Source organism: Pantherophis guttatus, chromosome 3 (assembly GCF_059756535.1).
Source record: "Pantherophis guttatus breed Tessera chromosome 3, ASM5975653v1, whole genome shotgun sequence".
NCBI classification, from domain to species: domain Eukaryota; kingdom Metazoa; phylum Chordata; class Lepidosauria; order Squamata; family Colubridae; genus Pantherophis; species Pantherophis guttatus.
The window spans coordinates 46,834,666-46,855,661 of NC_142065.1; the positions used below are offsets into that span (position 1 = coordinate 46,834,666).

The 20,996-nt window shown below is 39.8% G+C and overlaps 1 protein-coding gene across 4 annotated transcripts in view; it reads left to right on the plus strand.

The window, feature by feature from the left end:
- The first annotated feature begins 12,723 nt into the window (after window positions 1–12,723).
- Window positions 12,724–20,996, plus strand: part of LRRN2 (leucine rich repeat neuronal 2) — a 153,857-nt gene continuing 145,584 nt past the window's right edge. Inside the window, exon 1 of one of the 4 annotated variants that reach the window (XM_060689774.2) lies at window positions 12,724–12,918. The gene's annotated coding sequence lies outside the window, so the exon portion shown is untranslated. Of the gene's footprint in view, window positions 12,919–13,002; window positions 13,415–20,996 lie in introns of those variants that run through there. The other 3 variants (XM_060689773.2, XM_087889464.1, XM_060689775.2) reach the window with 3 other exon arrangements.

A 20,996-nucleotide genomic window follows, 5' to 3' on the forward strand; every position in this document is an offset into this window, starting at 1 on the left:
GATTCATTGTGATTATTTTTATGGTCTTCCTATCCAGGTCTTCTAGTTCTGCTTGAGTCCATTCCATTATTCCAACTGCGTATCTAATGACTTGATGGTATTTTCTTCATTGAGTTTGGACTTTAAGCTCTTTTTCACTCTCCTGATGTGTTCACTACTAACTTTCTTCTTGATTTGAATATGCTTGATGTTGCCAGCTTGAAGGAAGCTATGATATTTTTAGTGATCTTCCTCATGCAAACTCTTGAAGTTATTTTCATAGGATATCTTAATTTCTTCAGTTTTCACTATTTTTTTCCTGTCTTTGGTAAGGCAAATTCCATTGCAATATCTTGGGCTATATATATATGGACAACGATGAACAGCTAACCTATTTCAGATATTCAATATTGTTGATAGAGGAAGCAATGCAATGACAAACAGTAGTGTGATAGTGAATCTCCTTGAAAAAAAATTATCTCTTATATTAACTTTCCCAATTATCAAATTGACTAGCAGCTGTGTCTTCCATTGTGCCATTGATATTTGCACAAGGCTTCTGATGTTTCTATTGACTTCTGTTATTTCTAGGTATTTATCATTCGGTCTTATTATTACTTTCCTTCTGTCTGCTTATCCTTTTTATCTTAACAGTCATTACCAGTGCAGTGACCTCTATGCACAAAATTTCATTCCTGATATTACAGCACTGCAACCTCATTTCTCTTCTATTGACTATTCTACTGAAAAAGGTGAATCCATCCAGCTCAATGTCCCAGTGGTAGGATTCATCCCGTCACATGTCCATAATTCTATTATATCATATTTACCTTTATGCCTCCCAATATTCAAATCCTCTTATTATTATCAATACTTTGTCCATTTGTTTAGAGACATGTAAAATAAGGCTTAGACTTCCTGTGTTCACTCTTCCCTCTCTTTTATATTTGTATTTCCTTTGCTTCTTTGTTAACTAGAAATTTCCAAAATACTTCATCTCATTCTTTCTATTACTTGCCAATTCATTACCCACCAATGTTCTTACAACTTAGAAAGTTGTGAATGTTCCAACACTGGAAATTTTTAAGAAGATGTTGGATAACCATTTGTCTGAAGTGGTGTAGGGTTTTCTGCCTAAGTGGGGGGTTGGACTAGAAGACCTCCAAGGTCCCTTCCAACTCTGTTATTCAATTCAATTCAATTCAATTTTGTTCTATTCTATTCTATTCTATTCTATTCTATTCTATTCTATTCTATTCTATTCTATTCTATTCTATTCTATTCTATTCTAGACTCTTATATCTGTGGTATAGTTTAAAGTTCTCCTAGCCATGTTAGACACTCCTCCAAAGATGTATTTTCTTCAGTGAAATCAATTCCATTTTTTCTCAATGCTTGTGCTACTATTGAAAAATCTAAATGTCTCTTACTTCTATTACTTGCACCAATGTCAATATTTTACATATTGTTGTTGTTGTTTTAATGTAGTGGCTCCAAATATTAGCATAATTGCCATTATAACCATCAGTTGTGGTATGACCTTCAAATATTTTTCTAATTAAAAAGAGCCAGTTATGACATATAGACACATTCTGAAACCCTGCTCAAGCAGAATCTACAAAACCTTCTTGGCATCAGGATCCCTGACTCAGCTCTACTTCCTGCTACATAAGATGGTTTCAGTTTTGAGATGTTCTTCCTCTGATAAATGTGTCTGCTGATATATTCTATTTAGCTAATGGGCAGAAGGATCTAAGAATTACTTGTGCCACTGTTGCAAACCTACTCAGGCCTGGAGGTATTCAATTGCATGAACCTGTTGAATAAGCAGGCCATCAATGTTGCAATGCAGCCCTTCCCTAAATTATTCTCTATTGCAACAGCTTGACAAAAAAAATGTTCTCTGTTTTTATTCAAATATCTTTTCTTTCTAATGTGGCTCCTGCTTAAATAATATACCCTATCTTTGGCTGCTGGGATAACCACAGCACTATGAGACTATGGGTAATTTCACACAGCAGTCTTCAGCTGCTTGTCTCCTGTGCTGATACTGGCTGGAAATTATGCCAGCTGATATTTTGCCTGGACAGCAGTTACTCTGGACCCGAAATGGTGAATTTTGTTTTTTCTTTACTGTGGCAAAGCAAATCCCAATTATTTTCCTTTCTGTGGACCAGGCTTCGAGGACATATGGTTTCCATCTGAGTGAGCAGCAGTCAGCAAATCATATACTTGGATCTTAAAGGTCATCTATTCCTGTTCACTGCAGCAGAGGCATGCTCACAAGGAGCATTTATCAGCCCACCAGTGAACCAATGAAAAAACAAACAAACATATGTGACATTTCACTATTCCTACTGTCAGTTCAGCTAAATGGAGAAAGCGTCAAACTCTTGTCACTTTTACCCAGCCTTTATACTCAGTCCAAGAGATGACTTCTTCCACCACTTAGTTTGGCAAGCCCCATTAGAGACCTTCAAAGTAGAAAAATGCTGGATTCTATTTCTGGTAGATGCATTTGAAAGTGATAGCTATCTGGTTGTGCCATTCAATGTATGCTGTTCTTGTCTGCATCTTTTACTCTGCTACTATTTGTTGCACTGTGTCTGAGATCTCTCTGCATAAGAGCCAGTTTGGTCTAGAAAGCAAAACCCATGAATTCAAGTCCCATCTTAACCATGAAAGCCAACTGGATGACCTTGGCCAGTCACTCTCTCTCTCCGTCTCAGCCAAACTCACCTCACAGGATTGTTTTTGTGGGGAAAATAGGAAGAGGAAGTGTATTGGCTCTGTTCACCACCTTGAGTTTTTTGTAAAAATAATAAAGTCAGGATATAAATAAATAATAAATAAAATGATCTGCACCTCACGTTCTGTCTAGTATGGTAGACCCCTGCTTCTATGAATCTGCTTCTGTTCCTGTTCTTATGTTGCTGTGGTCTTTTAGTCAGCCCTTTCCTAATGTTTGCCACCTCAGCTATCTGTTGATGGAACATTCTAGGCAGATCTTGTCTTGCAATGGCAATTCCTTTGCTTAATCTTCCTTCCATGTTTGCTGCTGCATCAGGCATTCTTTCAGCAGCTCATCCTTAGGTGACATCATATTGATGTACTCCAGTGGCTTTGACAGGCATCAGGTCACATGGATGGATGGAAGGATGATTGATAGGTAGGTAGGTAGGTAGGTAGGTAGGTAGGTAGGTAGGTAGGTAGGTAGATAGATAGATAGATAGATAGATAGATAGATAGATAGATAGATAGATAGATAGATAGATAATTGCAGTTTTACCTTAGGCCAGCAGTCGAAAATGATTACTATGGAGGACATTGGTCAGCGACTAGACAGGAAATGGAAAGCCCACTACAGTCCAAACTAGGCAATTGGAGCAGAAGTCTACAATTGAATGAAGTACTCAGACTAATCACAAAGCACTGCTTTTGGCAGCAGATATTGGGAAACATTATTTTTTATATAAGAGCAAGAAAAGACAAGTGGACACTTCTCAGCAGCTTAAGAATGTGGCAAAATGTCAACATATGTTCCTGTCTCCAGAATTGGAAAATGTCTGTTCTCATGCTGGAGCAAACAGTCCATGTTGATGAGCCCTAGCACATTCATGAATGCTATGGCTCTTCTGTGAATGTTTGCAAGAAATATAAACATTGATTCCCCAGTGCTCCAATAACTATTTAAGAATAAAGAAAATCTTGCTTTCCCAATCAAGTCTCTAATCCAGCTGGGAAGAATAGAATATAACACTTTCCCCAAGCTCATTTGTCATTCTAAAACATTTTTATATCAAGTTCTCACCTCCAAATAATTAGTGCTCACTATCAAATGACCATTAAGGAACATTTTCTGCCTCTGATTAGCCATGGTTTTTAAGGCAAAGCCATAATAACAAATCTTTTTACAATGATCAATAAACTATGCCACAATAATATTGGTTTATTTGTTCTAAAACATAAAAAAAGAGATCATTATGACCGCTCTTGCAAATTTTCTTGCATTTGATGAAGGAAAGTATTTTCACAGGGCCAGAACTGTGCATAAACTTTTGTCTGAATCTTCAGGCAGAGATCATAATACACTGTCTGCAGATGTTTCCTGTCACATTGAAAACCTAATTCTATTTGAGTGGGCTTTGGTGCTCTCTGAGCTTGGTTGTTTTCTTGCAGACATCTCATTATCCAAACTAAGTAACATCATCAGTGCTAGTTAGAAGTGGGATTTGCTCTCAGGTTATATTCTAGTGCCTTTCCCTACCAGTGTTAGTGGGGGTGGTCTTAGAGTTCTTTGGCTGGACTGTTTACTGTTGACTTGTTTGGCTGTTCCTTGATTGGGGAACTACTCCCACCAACACTGACAGAGCAAGCCACTAAGAATATCAACTGAGAGCAAAATCCACTCCTCATTAACACTGATGATGTTACCTTGTCTGGGTTAGGAAACATTTGCAGAAAACAACCAAGCTTAGAGAGCAGCAAAGACCCCTCGTTTCAATCCTGAGCTACAGATATTCTTCTTTATTGGTACCATTTCTATTTAGAATAGCGTTTGAGAAAATGAATGTTTAAAACTAAAGTTAATATGCATAGCCCTTATTAGCTTTCATTACTAACTTTATTGGAAGCAACCATTTACATGGGCATACCATATGGCCTTTAATATGTTTTTGCAATATTGCATAAAAGATCAAGTCATATATTCCCATCTACTATTTAAAATGTGGCATGGAAATTATAAAATAAGAAGTCAGTGGACATTGCTGATGCACTAAAAAATCCAAACCATGTTGTGGCCCCAGCAGTGGTGGGTAGCAGAATAATAATCTATGGGATGTGCTCTATAGTTCTCAATTATCCAGAAAAGGCAGCAGAGCCAGCCAAATCAGAGGGAGAATGAAACCTCAAAGTCATTCCAAACTTGTTCACAAGTGTTCTGTTGTCATTGTCAAAAACAAGATCTTGGATTTATTTTTACTTACTTCTTTATTTGACTTCTTTGGCTGCCCATCTGAACAAATGACTCTTGGTAGCATACATCATAAAAACATAAAAACATGATTCGCCAGTTGCGCCCCTTTCTAGATCAGGACTCCTTATGCACAGTCACTCATGCCCTCGTCACTTCCTGACTGGACTATTGTAATGCTCTCTACATGGGGCTACCCTTGAGGTGCACCCAGAGGCTCCAACTGGTCCAGAATGCAGCCGCACGGGTAATATTAGGAGCAACATGGCGCTTACATGTAACACCTCTCCTACGTGAGCTGCACTGGCTCCTGGTGGTCTTCCGAGTGCGCTTCAAGGTGTTGATTCTTACCTTTAAAGTGCTCCATGGCTTAGGACCTGGTTACCTATGAGACCACCTTCTGCAACCGATAACCTCCCACCAACCAGTACGCTCCCACAGAGTGGGCCTCCTCAGGGTGCCGTCAATAAAGCAATGTCGGTTGGGGTTCCCAGGAGGAGAGCCTTCTCTGTGGGGGCACCTGCCCTATGGAACAGGATACCCCCAGGGATACGAATGATCCCAGATCTCCGTACTTTCCGTCATGCCTTGAAGACCTTTCTATTTCACTAAGCCAGACTGGCATAAATTTTCAGTTTATCTAAATTCTACACTGAGGATCTTAACTGATGAGCCAAATCGGTTTAATTATTTTAAATTATTTTTATTTCACATTATGTTATTCTGACTGTTCACCGCCCTGAGTCCTTCAGGAGAAGGGCGGTATAAAAATCAATTAAATAAATAAAAATAAATAAAATAAAAATAAAACAATTAAAATAATAGAAAATAAATATTGTTGACAAGTAAAACTATTGCCATAGATAGCCAAGAAACAGGACCCTTTACATACTAAAAACTCTAGGCCTGGGCACATAACCAGGTCTTCATGGTCTAAGGCCCACAGGGTTTGAGTCATTCTGAATTCTGAAGGGAGAATGTTCCAGAAGGCAGGGACAATGACAAGGAAGACATGTCCTAAAGGATCCTAAAAGTCTCCAAGAATATTGGAGTACCCAGGTTGCTTCAAACTTTCATCCTTTAAATGAGGCAAACAATCTTGAGGTTAATAATGTATAACTTTGTCCAATTGTTCATAAATTACAATATGCATCATGTGGATGAGTGAATAAAAGTGCGTCTTTTAACTTTATAAAGCTCATTCGTGGAAAAGTTGTAAGACAGCTAAAAAAACCTCCAAGCTCATGCTGGAAAAAGCATCTCAACTTTGTTAAAGTAAACCTATATTCATATCTTCAAGAAAGTGTTGGAAGAAAAATCCAGGTCCAGTTCCAAGCTGGGAGAAAGGCACTGGAAATAAAATGGAGGGTGAAGGCTGATTGGAAAGAAAGGTTCCCTTTATTGATGAAGCAGAACCACCAACCACATGATTCTGGAACAGCTGACAAAATGGAGTTTAGAGTGAGTGGGTTTTATAACTTCTGGATTCCTATGGGGTCATGTAGGGATCATGGGTGGCTCTATAGGCAAAGGGGACAATGCAAATCCTAGGTGTTTGTCTAATTTGTCAAACTTTGGCTTGTTGCTTATCTGAGTTTCTGCCTGACCCAATCTTTATGAATCCAACATTTCTAATAGTTGGCCTCCTCAGTTTCTGCTTGGGGCAGGGAAACTAGGGCTGGTTTCTGCCTCCCTTAAGGGTTTTTTTTTTTTCCCATTTCTCCTTTAGGGGAAATATTTTATCCTGCCTTTTTAATATTCCCCAAAATATTTCATTCTTCTGGGGGAAGGGGCTTCTCACAAAAGTGAATGATGAATATAAACTGAATGAGCTAATAGTTGAATTGTACCTTTAGGGGTATTGAAGGATCTTATTGATGGTCTTGCCAAGCCTTTATAATGTTTTATCTCTCAGAAATTTTGGAGAAAGTATGAAGAGTAAAATGACTGGAGAAAGGTGAATGCTGTCCCTGTCTTGCATAAAGGAGGGGAAAAAAAGAAGATCCTGAAAATTACAGACCAGTCTAATATTATGTGGGAGAATTCTAGAAAAGTTCCTAAAGTGAAGTCAATCTGTAAGCATTGTGAAAAAAATATATTGCAGTCATCAGAAGTCACCATGGATTTGCTAAAATAAATTTTGCTAGACAAATCATATGTCTTGTTTTAACTAATTAAATTTAGATTTAATTAATTAAATTAAATTAAATTAATTTACCTGTATATACTATTATCCCAAGGGTGTCAGTATACTGCATGTATCTCCTAGTTGGTGGGATGCAGACAACATATGTTGACTTGCAAAGTAATCTTTATGTTACAGATCCTGGTAGTCTCCTATCAATTAGTTCTGGCCTTAATTAACTTTTCAAGACTAGCCAGTTAAGTGCTACTATTTGGTTCAGCATAAATGGATGTTTAGTTGTAATGTATTTTTAATTCAGTAAAATGTTTGTCAGTGTCTCATGACAACAAGCCAGTTAAGCTGGATGGAATGGCAATTAAGTGGATGCACAATGGATGTTCATGAAATTGAAGGAAGGTGTGAATAGGATGTTACAAAATTCAGTACTGGACTTTATACTCTTCAATATTTTTACTAATGATTTAAACCAGGAATTTGAGGAATGGCTTATCAAATATGCAGATAACAAAACATGAGAGAGGATGACTAATATCCAAAGGCAAAAATAACATTCAAAACCCTCTTGATAGGTAAGAGAAACAGAATGAAATTTAACAAAGCTAGATGCAAAGCTATGCAGATAGGAAATAGAAATCAATTGAGGATATTGAATGGGGAAATAACTTGGCAGTAAGACTTGGGAAAAACATTGTTGGATAATGGTTGATTACAAATGGAATGAGTCAGCAAATGATATGACTTAAAAATGATGAATACAGTTTTAGGTTGCATAAGAAGAAGTATAGTATCTATAATATAGAAAATAATATTTTTATTTTCTCTTTTGGTCAGATTCCATTTCACATTAATTGGGTCAGGCTAAAAGAAAGGCAAGGGAATAATCAGTGGATTAAGTCCTACAAAGAGGACTAGAAATGTTGGGGAATGTTTAGCTATGAAGGGAAAACAAACAAGCAACAATATAATAAGACTTTTCAACCATTTGAAAAAATATAACTGATCAGAAGGTCAGTTGTCTGTCATCTTGAAGGGCAGGACAGAACAAACTTTAAGTTACAGGAAAGAAGACTCTGGTTGAAGATCAGGAAAACTTTTCCTAACAGTTTAAGCAGATTGACAGTGGAACAAATTATCCAGAGAGAAGTTAAGTTCTCCTTCACTGGATGTGCTAAAGCAGAAGCCAGATAGCCATCTGCCATAGATTTCTGCATGGATCAGAGGTTTGGCAAGCCTGAATGTTTCCTTCTAATTCTAAATTCCACATAAAGTCCTTCAACAGGTCAGGAAAGAGTTTCTATTAAAAGGCGAAAGATTTATACGATCTGAAGAGAAACCAGAGTATGGAAAGGAGAGGTGAGATTTTTGTTACTTTGGAATCAATGATAGTTTGGAATGTTTCAAGCAAAGCAAATTCCATTCCTTGCATTGTCCTAATAAGCAACTGGAGGAGAAACTGATTGGTTACTGATGCTTTCTCCTTGTTTTCAGAATTTTTAGCCCAGCAGAAAGATGATCATGCAGAAGTTTCAAAACTGCTTTTGAGAGATTAGGGAGTAAAAATAGGGATGATGATGGTTGCAACTAAGATTCAGAAGGATTGATTCTGCTGTGATGTTGAATATCAGATTCATGGTACTTGAATCCTTATTGTGTCATCCCTGGTAATGGCAAATAGTTTTATCTATCTAGATAAACTGGTGGAGTGAAGTGGAGTGGAGTAGAATGGAGTGGAGAGGAGAGGAGTCTCAAATCCTCATCTAATAATGGAAGACTTATTGGAAATTGTCCCAGACATCTTTCTACTTCATATCCTGCAATCCTCACTATAAACACAGAATACTAGGATCTGTTCAATTGCATATTTTGTTCTAGGCCTTGAAAGGTCAGCCAAACCAATCCTAGTAATAGCTAAAGTCTTGCTATTATAGTAAGACAGTTTGAATGAAATCAGTAAGAATATAAAACTGATATACAGGGGAGTTATCTGGCAGCAAATATTCTGAGTCAGCAATGTCATCTATAGGGATAAAGTAATATTGTATTTTACTGCTTGGGGATTTTGTTTTATCAGCTAAGTTTTATTATTATTGTTGTTGTTGTTGTTGTTTTCTTATATAAATTAACCCAGAGTACATTCTATTTTTGTGAAACCTACAAATAACACAGCTTACCCAAAATAGTAAATATATATTCTATGTAAATAGAATATACTGTATTTTGATTTTTTTTTCCTGCTTATGGAGGTTTAGGAATGTGTAAATGTGAAATTCTCCATTCCCTCCATCAAAATTCCTCAATGTTACAAATGTCTGAGCCAGACTCATTTTATGTAATCATAAACCTACCCAATCAACCTGTTGAACTTGTTATTATGTTAAAGAACTTTTTCACAGACATGGTGAGGCTGGATGGAGGGAGATCAACACACTGAGCCATAGGCAAGCAGAACTTAAAATGATAATTTGGTCTCCTACCCATCCCTAGTTCACAATTAAGGCAGCCTTGCTCCCTTTCTTGCTCTGTTTCTAAAGTAGCATTTTCTAGATGTCTATGGAGTTTCTCAGTCATCTAGGTCATGGTTGTCTCAAAGGTGGTTTTTCAAAAGACAACAGGACTTTCTTTCTTTGTTTTTTTCTTGCAGATGTTTCACTTCTCATCCCAGAAGCTCAGAGGTGGGCTGCTGCTGGTTCAGATCGGTTTGAGCGAACCGGTAGTTGCGACTTGTGGGTGGGAGGGCCCACCCGGTGCCCACCCGGTGCCCACCCGCCCTGGCGCTATCCCATCCTATATCGCCATATTTTTTGAAGCCGCGCACATGTGCGGAAGGTCATGTACACTCTCACATTGTTGTTGCTAGGCGAACCGGTTGTTAAACCAGCAGCAGCCCACCACTGCAGAAGCTTAATCGGTTCTGGCCATGGATGAAAAGGGAAACATCTTCAAGGAAAAACAAAGAAAGAAAGTCCAATTGCCTTTTGAAAAACCACCTTCGAGATTAGCATTTATTAGCATTTTCCAGCACAAGCCATGTTATCTAGCCCATTTGAATAGAACATGCTGAAATAAGATTAGGACTAGTTACACCAAAGGAGATATTCCCACACTTATGTGGCCAGAACCCCTATTATACTTTGTTGCCAAAACAGAATAGGAACTGTTATGTGGCCAAGACTTCTTTAAACTGGTATTTATTTATTTTCTATCCTATCTTTTAAGTACAGGAACTCAAGGTAGTTTTCACTTTTCCTATTATTTTTTTAAATAGCAACAGTCCCGTGTTGTAATTTGGACTGAGAGAGAATAACAGGCTCCAAAGATTGGCTCCTTGAACTAGAACATGAATCTTCTAACTCTTCATCAAATTCCCTTAGCCATTACACCCACCCTGGCTCTCACTCTCACTTTTTTGCCTACTCCCACACTGGATGACATACTACTAGGTTAGATGCTTAACTAACAGAAGACACATTTCTTCCTTCCACATGAGACTCAACAACAAGCATTGCTACATTTCCTATATGTATCTGTACATATACAGATACTATATCTGTACTATATGTATCTATATATTTTCTAACTGTAAAGTCACACTCCCTCATATCACATTCTACACAACTACGGAACTTGATTACCCATATTTTCTGGTGTTACTAGTTTTGTGCTGTGATAACATATATTCTCTTGCTTTTGAGGATTCTTTTATCTGAGTCTACATGAATGAAAATATTTCATTCCTCTTATTTCATAAAACAAATGAACCAATGTCTTGGCATCAGTTTCTTCTCTCACCCACCTCCATAGTCTGATACCCATTGCTGAATTGCCTGTATAATTGGCAGGCGATATTTCTACACCGAGGCTTTTCTTGCTCATCATATCCTTTTACAAATCCAGACAGTGTTTTCAGGCCAGCTTAGGAAAAGGTATGATCTGAGCAGAATTCTGCCAAACTGGGCAGCTCAAACAGTAACCACAGAGATCATGCAGGCATAGACAGATGCAACTTTTAGCAGCATTTAGCTGACCTTACGTTGATTTTAAAAAGCTATGTAGGATTGCACCAGAAAATATTTAATTGAGAAAACATTAGAAAATGTAAACTAGACTAGGATGGGAATTGAGGGGAAAACTAACCCCTATTTTATTTATTTATTTTATTTATTAGTCATATTTCTGTGCCTCCCACTTTCCGAGGATTCTGGGCGGCTTACACCAAAGACAGTATACTAAATAGCATATTGCCCCCAACAATCTGGGTCCCCATTTTACCCACCTCGGAAGGATGGAAGGCTGAGTCAACCTTGAGCCGGTGAGATTTGATCTGCTGATCTGCTGATCTGCTGAACTAGCAGTCAGCTGAAGTAGTTGCAGTACTGCACTCTAACCACTGCGCCACCTCGGCTCATTTTGGGCAAGAATAGCAATAGCAGGCTTATATATCACTTCATGGTGCTTTATAGCCCTCTCTAAGTGTTTTACAGCATATTAACTCCAACAATCTGGGTCTTCATTTTATTGACCTTGAAGAAACCACATAAACATGCCCATGAGGTCAAAGTTTGATTGCTTTGCCTTTTACTTGAGTCCGTGTGACTTGTATCTGTCCTTCGGTGTCCTATATATTTTCAATTTTTCCTAACCTGAGCTCCTCCAAATTATTGGACATGAATTTCCATATTGCACCTGATCATAAATCATTCTGCCAAGGTTGATTTTTTTGGAATCCCAACCATCCTGCCAGACCTGGATTGAGAAAGTTCTTTTAGATCAAGCAGGCCCATCCGAGCCCTAGATAGCTAGTAAGATAATATAAAATATTAAATAAAAATTTGTTATTAATATACATTAAGTATATTATATATTTTATGTGTGGGCCAAGATTATTCCTCTTCACTCAATGTGGCCCAGGCACGCCAAAAGGCTGAGCAACCATGTTTTAGACCAGGGGTGTCAAACTCGCATCGTTGGGGCAGAGTCATGTGATCTATTGAGACTTTTTCCCCCTTTGCTAAACCAGGTGTGGCTCTGGCCAGCACATGACACGTCTGGCCCGCGGGCCACAAGTTTGACAGCTCTGTTTTAGACCATTTTGGATGAGCCGTGGTGGCACAGTGGTTAGAATACAGTATTGCAGGCTAATTCTACTGACTGCCAGCAGTTCAATTCTCACCAGCTCAAGGTTGACTCAACCTTCCCATCCTTCCAAGGTCAATAAAAGGAGGACCCAGATTGTTGAGGGCAATATGCTGACTCTGTAAACCCTTAAGGAGGGCTGTGAAGTGATACATATGTCTAAGTGGTATTGCCTATGTGGGTGTATGTGTGTGAAAGATGTGCAGATAGTATTTCCATTCTGTAGGAACTAAACTTGTTCCTACCTCCCAAGATTTGTAAAAAAGCATTGACTGCAGTAGAAAATTGTTTTTAAATGGCTGGGGGGTGGGGGAGAGAGAGTCTATGTTTCGTTTTGTCAAATTGAATACAACTAAATGACTTAGGTCAGACCAGGTTCTTGTGGTAGTCAGATCGTGGCTGGTCGGATGCTTCGTCCCCGGATGCTTTTCTGCCTAAGCATCACAGATCCCGGGACTAGCAACTTCGAGGCACGGTGCCTGTATGCCCCCGAAGTGTCAGCCTCTCTACAGGCAGGCAAGCTGCTCCCCTGGAGAGCAGAAGCGCTGCCCGTCGCTTCCTCCATCGCTCTCGGCCAGGCACCGCTCAACGCCGCCGCCCCTTCCCTCCGCCGCCCGGTTGTTTACCACCGAGCTCCTCGGCGCCTCAGGAGTTAAAGCGGCCGAGATAGCAGAAGCAGATTCAGGTGGGTGGCCCATTGCAGAGCCGGGCCTCCATTGGGAGGGAGAGCTTCTCGAGGGGAGGGGAGCGCGCTCTTGGCTTGTGGTGTGTGTGTGTGGGGGGGGGGAGAACCGGGGAGAGGGAAAGGGAGGCGAGCGAACGCCCGCCGCCTAGGCGTTTGCGCGCGCGCGCCCGCCCGCCCACGCGCGGGTGTTTGTGTGTGTGGTCACAAACTGAGCTGTGCGCGCGGGGAAAGGGACGCGACTCCCTGCCGCTGCCTCCAACTGGCAGGAAAGGGAAGCGCGGAAAGAAGGGCTGGACAGCGCTCTTCAGCCCTGGTCTCCTCAGCGCCGGGGTAGTCGTCGGAAAGCTCCTCAGCTCCTAGGGAAACGACGCCCTCCCCGCTCGGGCTGCCAACTCCGGGGCTCAGTCGGAGACAGCTGTGCGTGCTTCCAGGGCTCGGCAGCAGGTCGCCCCAGAAGAGCTGCGGCGAGCTGAGACGGCGAGAGGAGAGTCCAAGGGTAAGTTGAGCTCTTGCGAGGTGTATCCCCGGTGCGGGGCGACCAGCGGGGCTTGTGTCCCTCAGGTGGCGGGTGGGGGGGGGGAGCTGTATCGGACGCCGCCTTCCTCTCGCTTCGAGTCAGGCCGAAGAGGAAGAAGGGATGATGCGCGGCTGGCTGGGGAGAGCCGTCAGGGCTTGTCTGACTGGGGTGGTCTTGGCGGCAGCGACGTTCACGAGATTGGAGAGATTAGGGGAAAGTTGGGATGAGGTTTCGGGCTCGGCAGCAGAGATTCTCAAGTGAACGTCGGGGATCAATGCAGGTGGGAGGCTAACATTCGCGGCGGCTCTTGTGCTGCTATGTAAAACCAGGTGTGTCACTCGCATCCAGCAATGAGGCCAAACTCCTGAGCCTGGTGACTAGGAGGGAGGTCGCGGTGCAGAATCGCTTCCTCAGCCGGTGATCTGGTTTACAGGAGGCTGGTGTTTATTCTGGAACAGCTCGTGGAGCCAGCAGCCCCTTTGGGGTTTTGGCAGATCCTGGCAAATCAAGCGACAGCCTTTGAATTTCGTGCAAATCGGCTGCAAATGGTTTGCTTAGTACCATCCAATTTTCTTGATCAAGCCCTTGTCTGGTAAACATTCGAGGATTCGAGGGGGAGAAAAAAAAGGATTGCATTGAACAATGTAGTCTAGCCTGTTACTTCCATCCTTGACCCAGGAGAGCACCCATTAAAAATGGGGAGGGGGGGAGAGGGGTGGTGCTAGAACTCAAGGCATCGAGAGACAACATAAAAGAATAGAAGCAGAAAACAAAAATCTGAGAAATGTTGGTAGAGAGTAAATTGTGAGAGAAAAGTACTGGTAATGAGGGGCCATCAGCTGATGCAGACAACAAGCCAAAGATCTGCCTTTTGATTTAGCTTCCACACCAGCAATCTCTGAAGCTAACAAACATTGGTGATGGCTGCCTATCACCATGCCAGCCCCAGGGAGAGCCAAGCTGTGAACATGAAGGTGGAGGTGCCTAACAGAAAGAAAGCAGAAAGCAGTGGGCAATGGGTCCGATCAGCTGAAGAGTTGGCAGAACTAGTGAGAACAAGTACAGAATGTTGAAAAAAGCTCATTAGTCTTTCTACAAAGTGCCCTTACCCCTCACCCTCCCAATCCCCAACAGCTCTGTTGCCATTCATTTCTCCTGCTTCTATCAGCCCTACTTTACACCCCATCATAGCAAAGCTGTGTAATCATGTCCACAGCATAACAGAGAAGGGGTTTACCTACAGGAGCTTTCACATATAATAAATCTGTTAGAATCTGTAGATTTTCCCTTCATTTCACTGTTTGATCTTGCAAACCTCTCCCGGTGGCTATGAAACAAACCTCCTTAGTAACCATAAATATATCTGTATTCTGGCAATGACAGTCAGATCAGTTGCCCTCCTTTTTCTTTCCAGAGATTTATTTTTCTTTATTTCATCCTTTAATTAGCCTTGCTATGAAATGTGAGTATTAAAGGCAACTGTTACAGGTTCTGGGAAATTTCTTTTGTTTTCCCCCCATGTGACACAAGGGATGGCATGATCCTCTCTCTCTCTCTCTCTCTCTCTCTCTCTCTTTTTAACCAAAGGGAATATGTATATAGCAGATGCTTCCCAATATAATGTTCAGAAAGAGAAGGAAACTGACCTAAATTCTACATTAGCTTTCTATTGCTTCTGTAAGTCAGATTTTTATATATGCATGTATGAACACCAGTGTGGGCTAGGCATTATTTGTGGGCATTATTGGGAGGAATAAAAGCTTAACCAACTTGCCCTTGTTTTGTCATGTTCCCTGGGTATGTGTTACTTTGGAAATGTGTACCTTTAAAGAATAAAATATTGAAACTCACAGATCCCAAGTAAAGAAAGAAGTGAATATGAAGAGAGAGTATCTATTAGACTTCCCTTTCTGTCAAATGTTACCTATAAGGACCTAATCTTTATGATTCAACCCACTTGTCAGCATGATGACTTTCAGAACCTTATATCATATCCTATATAAGGATGGGAGGTGGAGAGAGACACTATTCAGGTTTTGTCAAATGCTCATCAGGACTCTGAAGGACCTTCTGTCCTCTGTCCTCAGTTCAAACTTGATGTCATCTACTCTTGTTCTGGCAGAAGAAATGCCTGTGACTCACAGGTAAAATATCTACATATTTTGAAAAAGGAGGGGCTTGGTCCTAGACCGAGAACAGGCATTTTTGAATGGAAATTGCTACTTAGAGGGAAGCTTCCGTACGGTGTACGTGAAACCTGCACTTGCATTTAATTTTTAATGAGTGTTTTCAAGGTATATGTGCAGCTAGAACTGCAATGGGACAGAGGTCCAGGGATTTAATGGCACAAAAGCCCCCAAACATCATGCAGAGCAGGGTAAATGATCTGAGTATCAGCAAACAAGACCGACTGTCACTATGGGGGTTGACATGGATATTCAGAGTCCACTGGAATGAGTTGAGAGTTGGGAGGAATACACGTTTAATAAATTGTTTATTAATATTTCCTGTTATAGGATTGATTCTTGCAAGACTGGAAGAGAGAGAGAGAAAAGTAGGCATGTATGGTGTTACAGTTATTTATACTTCAGTTCACATTATATTTAGTCTCCAGTAAGACAAAGGCTGTATAAAAAGGGTTCCTTTAAAAATCATTAACACCCCCTTCCATTCCACATTTAACACCAATTACTTGATAGAATAGATGACAATACATGTTATAATCCATGTCTGTCCTTGGTATCTGGGCACTGAAGAGTGTTAAAATGGCAGATGCATAACACTGTGTTATGCAAATATGTACTGTATAATACTTCAGTCTGTAACTTTGAGTTTTTACTTCTTCAGGTAGCATATATTCCATTTAGTTCATCTCCTGAAGGAAGAGAATTCCAATAAACTTTTTTTCTGAAGAGAAAAGCAAGAACATCAGGGCCAAGGATCCTATCACCCGAAAAACCCAGTGGCTAGATTCACTTAGTTCTCTCAACTGACCTATTTCTGAACTGTACTATAGTTTTAACAGAATAACAGAGTTGGAAGGGACCTTGGAGGTTTTCTAGCCAAACCCCTTGCTCAGGCAGGAAATCCTATACCATCCAATCTCTTTTAAAAAAACTTCCAGTGTTAGAGCACCACAACTTCTGGAGGCATAGATTTATATATTTTACATTCATACTTACATTCGTTTACTACAACTATTAAAAGCAAGTCATAAACAGTAGTGCTTTTGCACTGTTGCAAAATGAATGCACATGAAGGTATCACGGTAGTGTATGAAAATATATATATTCTCTACTATAGTACCTATAATATATATTATATTATACCAAAGACCTACATATATATAATATGGTATATTATATATACCAAAGACGTATGTATGTATGTATGTATGTATGTATGTATGTATGTATGTATGTATGTCTTTGGTTATTCGGGTTTTCTCCCGCGTAAAATTGGAAGTGTCTTGGTGACGTTTCGATGAAGTCTCATTCATCATCTTCAGGCTGGTGTTTTTGGCTTCGTGCTTCTAGGAGCAATGTGTGATCACAGCTGCTTCTTCCTTTTAACTGCCAGTGGGGTTGTGAACTGATTGGGTGGGAGCTTGGCTGTGTTCTGATTGGGTGAGGTGTGTTCTGATTGGTTGGGGGCTTGGCTGTAACTCGTGCCTGCCTGAGTTGCAGGCATGACCACAAACCAGAAGCCAGACCACAGCTGCATCATTAGCCACTTTAAACCCCTCCAATCCATACATGAAGCAAACTGACACCCACCATGAAGATGTGGCACGACCACGAATGCGAAGCCAAATAACAGCAACGCAGCTCACCAGCTCAAATCCCCCTGCAACTCAGACTAACCCGAGCACAGCCAAGCCCCCAACCAATCAGAACATACCTCCACCTAATCAGAACACAGCCAAGCTCCCACCCAATCAGTTCACAACCCCACTGGCAGTTAAAAGGAAGAAACAGCTGCGATCACACATTGTTCCTAGAAGCATGAAGCCGAAAACACCAGCCTAAAGATGACGAATGAGACTTCGTCAAAACGTCGCCAAGACACTTCCAATTTTACGCGGGAGAAAACTCGAATAACCAAAGACCTACATGCAAACACCCGCGAAAATCTCAGAAAACAAATATATATGTATGTATATATATATAGCTATTGAACAAGAATATCCAGGAAGGAGCAAGGCATTTAAATTGCAGGTGCATCACCTTACATTTTAAAATCCATATGTGAACTCAGCTAAAGATATGCAGGTGTGATAGTTTTATGGTAAGTGAGGCCATAGGAGCATTAAATATTCACTAATACATTGGACTGGGTATTCAAAGCAGCAAAATAAAAAATGCTACTACATTTTCAGTACATTTCATAGGGCAGCTCCAGGAGAATGACACAATACAGGCAGGGATACTGATCAATGCATGCTACTATTAGCATTGTACAAGCTTTTGAACTTTATGGAATTTAGCTTCAGGAAAAAAGTAAACCAAATGCTTTATTAAATGCAAAGACTTATAATTACAAAGTAGCTGTGACATCTATTGTACTCATGTTGTGATTTTGATAGATTTCTCAGCCCTAGACAATGTATATAAGCAAAGTTGTTCCACAGGCCTCTAATATCCTGCATGAACTTGGATCCAAGTGTACAAGCACTTTACATATATTATTTAGGGAATTCTTGCTTTAGCCTTCTTGGATAGATCAATTTCCATATTATATATTACAAGGGGGAGAGAATGAATGGCTTACCCTTACTTATCACAAACATGTATAGCTAAGATGAAATGTGAACCAAAAATGTCTTGATTCCTAGGTGAGCCTCGGTGGTGCAGCAGACTAAGTGCTGTTAAGTGCTACCACTTAGCTGCAAGCTGCAATTAGTGCGAGTTCAAATCTCACCAGGCTCAAGGTTGACTCAGTCTTCCATCCTTTCAAGGTAGGTAAATTGAGGACCCAGATTGTGGGGGCAGTAAGCCGACTTTGTATAGAACAACACCGCTTAGGGGGGGCCGAAAGCCCTAATAAGCAGGTATATACATAAAAGTATGCAGGCTATTGCTATAATGCATTGTAAGCCGCCCTGAGTCTATGGAGAAGGGCGGCATATAAATTGGACTAATAAATAATAAATAAATAAATAAATTCACCACTGACAAGTTTATTGTAAAACTTAGAAATTGGTTTTGGGAGAAATATTTTTTCTAATTTGGAAATCACGAATCCACTGCAATTTGAACACAACCTCCTTTGGGAGATTGGGTCCTTTTTAAAAAATGGCTGGGCACCTGCCTTTTATAAGATAGGAATACCTTAGTTTGTCCACTCAACCTTAAAAATGACTCTGAAAAATATTGCTGCTAGTCATCCGTCAGATAATTGGCAATTGATGTCAGAATCCATAGGAGAAATCTTTTGCACAGATGTTGATACTCCTGTTGAAATGACAGGATCCCTGAGAATAATATCATCCATGGACATGGTATTCCATGAATAGTTGCATTTAGTGGAAGTTTTAAAGCAAAACCTCTCTGTAATAAATTCTTACCACAGCTATTATAAGGAGGAGAATGGAACCTTTAGCTGGAAGGAAGCCAAACTTAACTGAACTTAATTTGGTTGATGTGAAACAGAGCCCAAATTAACTCATTTGTGATGTGAACCCTTTCCAAAATTGAGCCTGAGGGAAACACAGTTGTTATTGCACCAGCTATTAATTAACCGTCTTCTCACCTTATAGTCAATCATATAGAAGGAAGGGGAGGTTGTACACATTGGCTCTGTTTCTAATCACAAGTTCAGCCAAAAATGAAAATGGTTTTTACCCATATAATTTACATATCTTCTGATCGCATGGTTAGGTATTTTGATTATGCCACAGTTCAAAATAACACATTCAGCTGCTATATGTGTATGGGTACATATGTAAGCAAAGACCACATTGGACAGTAGTAATGGATATGTAAATGTCAAATATAGTCCAGTATGTAAGATTTTAGTTTCATTCCAGGTGTTTAGGGAATGCAGGAAAATGAAGATAAATCTAAGCTTAAACGAAATTTCATGAATAGTGTCAATAATTCTTTCTCTCTTGTGCTGTGCTAGAGTAGAGTAGAGTAGAGTAGAGTAGAGTAGAGTAGAGTAGAGTAGAGTAGAGTAGAGTAGAGTAGAGTAGTGTAGAGTAGAGTAGAGTACAGTAAAATAAATAGAATTAGAATAGAATAGAATAGAATAGAATTCTTTATTGGCCAAGTGTGATTGGACACACAAGGAATTTGTCTTTGGTGCATATGCTCTCAGTGTATATAAAAGAAAAAAGGGAAAAATACATTCATCAAGAATCAAGTGCTGTGCTACTTCTATCGGATGTATAGCTTGTGATGTAGTAACTCTGTTGTGAACAAGGGGGTGATGACTTTCATTGGATGGATTCCTCTTAGTGAGTGTAATTATAACTGAATTTTTGCCTCAAGAAGAGCTCTGTGTTGTCTGAAGAATTCACTTCTACTGAGATTAGTTCAATAAATGTAACATTTGTCTTTTTTACATACTGTATGCTCACGTAAACTCTGGTATGATGAGCATGTTGAAAATAATCCAAGAATTTTTTATAAGAATACATTTTAAAGAAAGATTTTTACTTATGGGTATGGTGTGCATGAGGGTATCTATGTGTGCAGGTAAAATAGGTCTAATATCTTGGAATCTCTCTGAACTTTGATGGGAGAAAGGCACTACTAATGAAAATGATGCTTATTTTTGTAATTAAATGAATATGCTTTGCATACAAGTGTTAAATTATAATTGTATACACAGTTATATTGAGCACAAATACAACAGGGGTAGGATTAGGGCTTCCTAGTCACAGTTCCCACATAGTGTAGAACCTATTTTATAACATGTGCAATGTATCTTTTTGTAGAGGAATTTAGCTGGCCTTGAGAAGGAGGTAGAAAAGTTAAAACAGTTTCTCAACCCTGTGAAAGCAGAAAGCAGGAGAAAGGGGCTTAGACTGTCCTTTCACATGGCAATAAAATAATGTTCCTGCAATTCCTGTGGTGGTTTTTGCTTTTGTTGTTGTTGATTTTTTTTACGTCAAAGGATTGAGAGTATTACAGTTTCATGTAATGCCCTGTCTACACACCCATGGAGGTAAGATGGCGAAAACATTGCCACTAATGTTTTGTATCCAGCTGAAACATTCTTGTTAACTCAGACATCCTTCCTTCCTTCCTTCCTTCCTTCCTTCCTTCCTTCCTTCCTTCCTTCCTTCCTTCCTTCCTTCCTTCCTTCCTTCTTCCCTTCCTCCCATTTTTAATGTTATGTACCTAGGCTCACTGTTTTTGTGTGTGTGTTATGTATGCAACTATTTTTATATTATGAAATATATATTACTTTCATATGTTGTTTCCTGTATAGGTAGATCCTATGTTAAAACAAGTTTTGTTCTTTATTCTATTCTTACATGATAATTCTCTTTTGGATAAAATGTTCTTTCCTACACTTTGATGAGGTTTTTTTTAAAGTATTTCACATAGAGCAA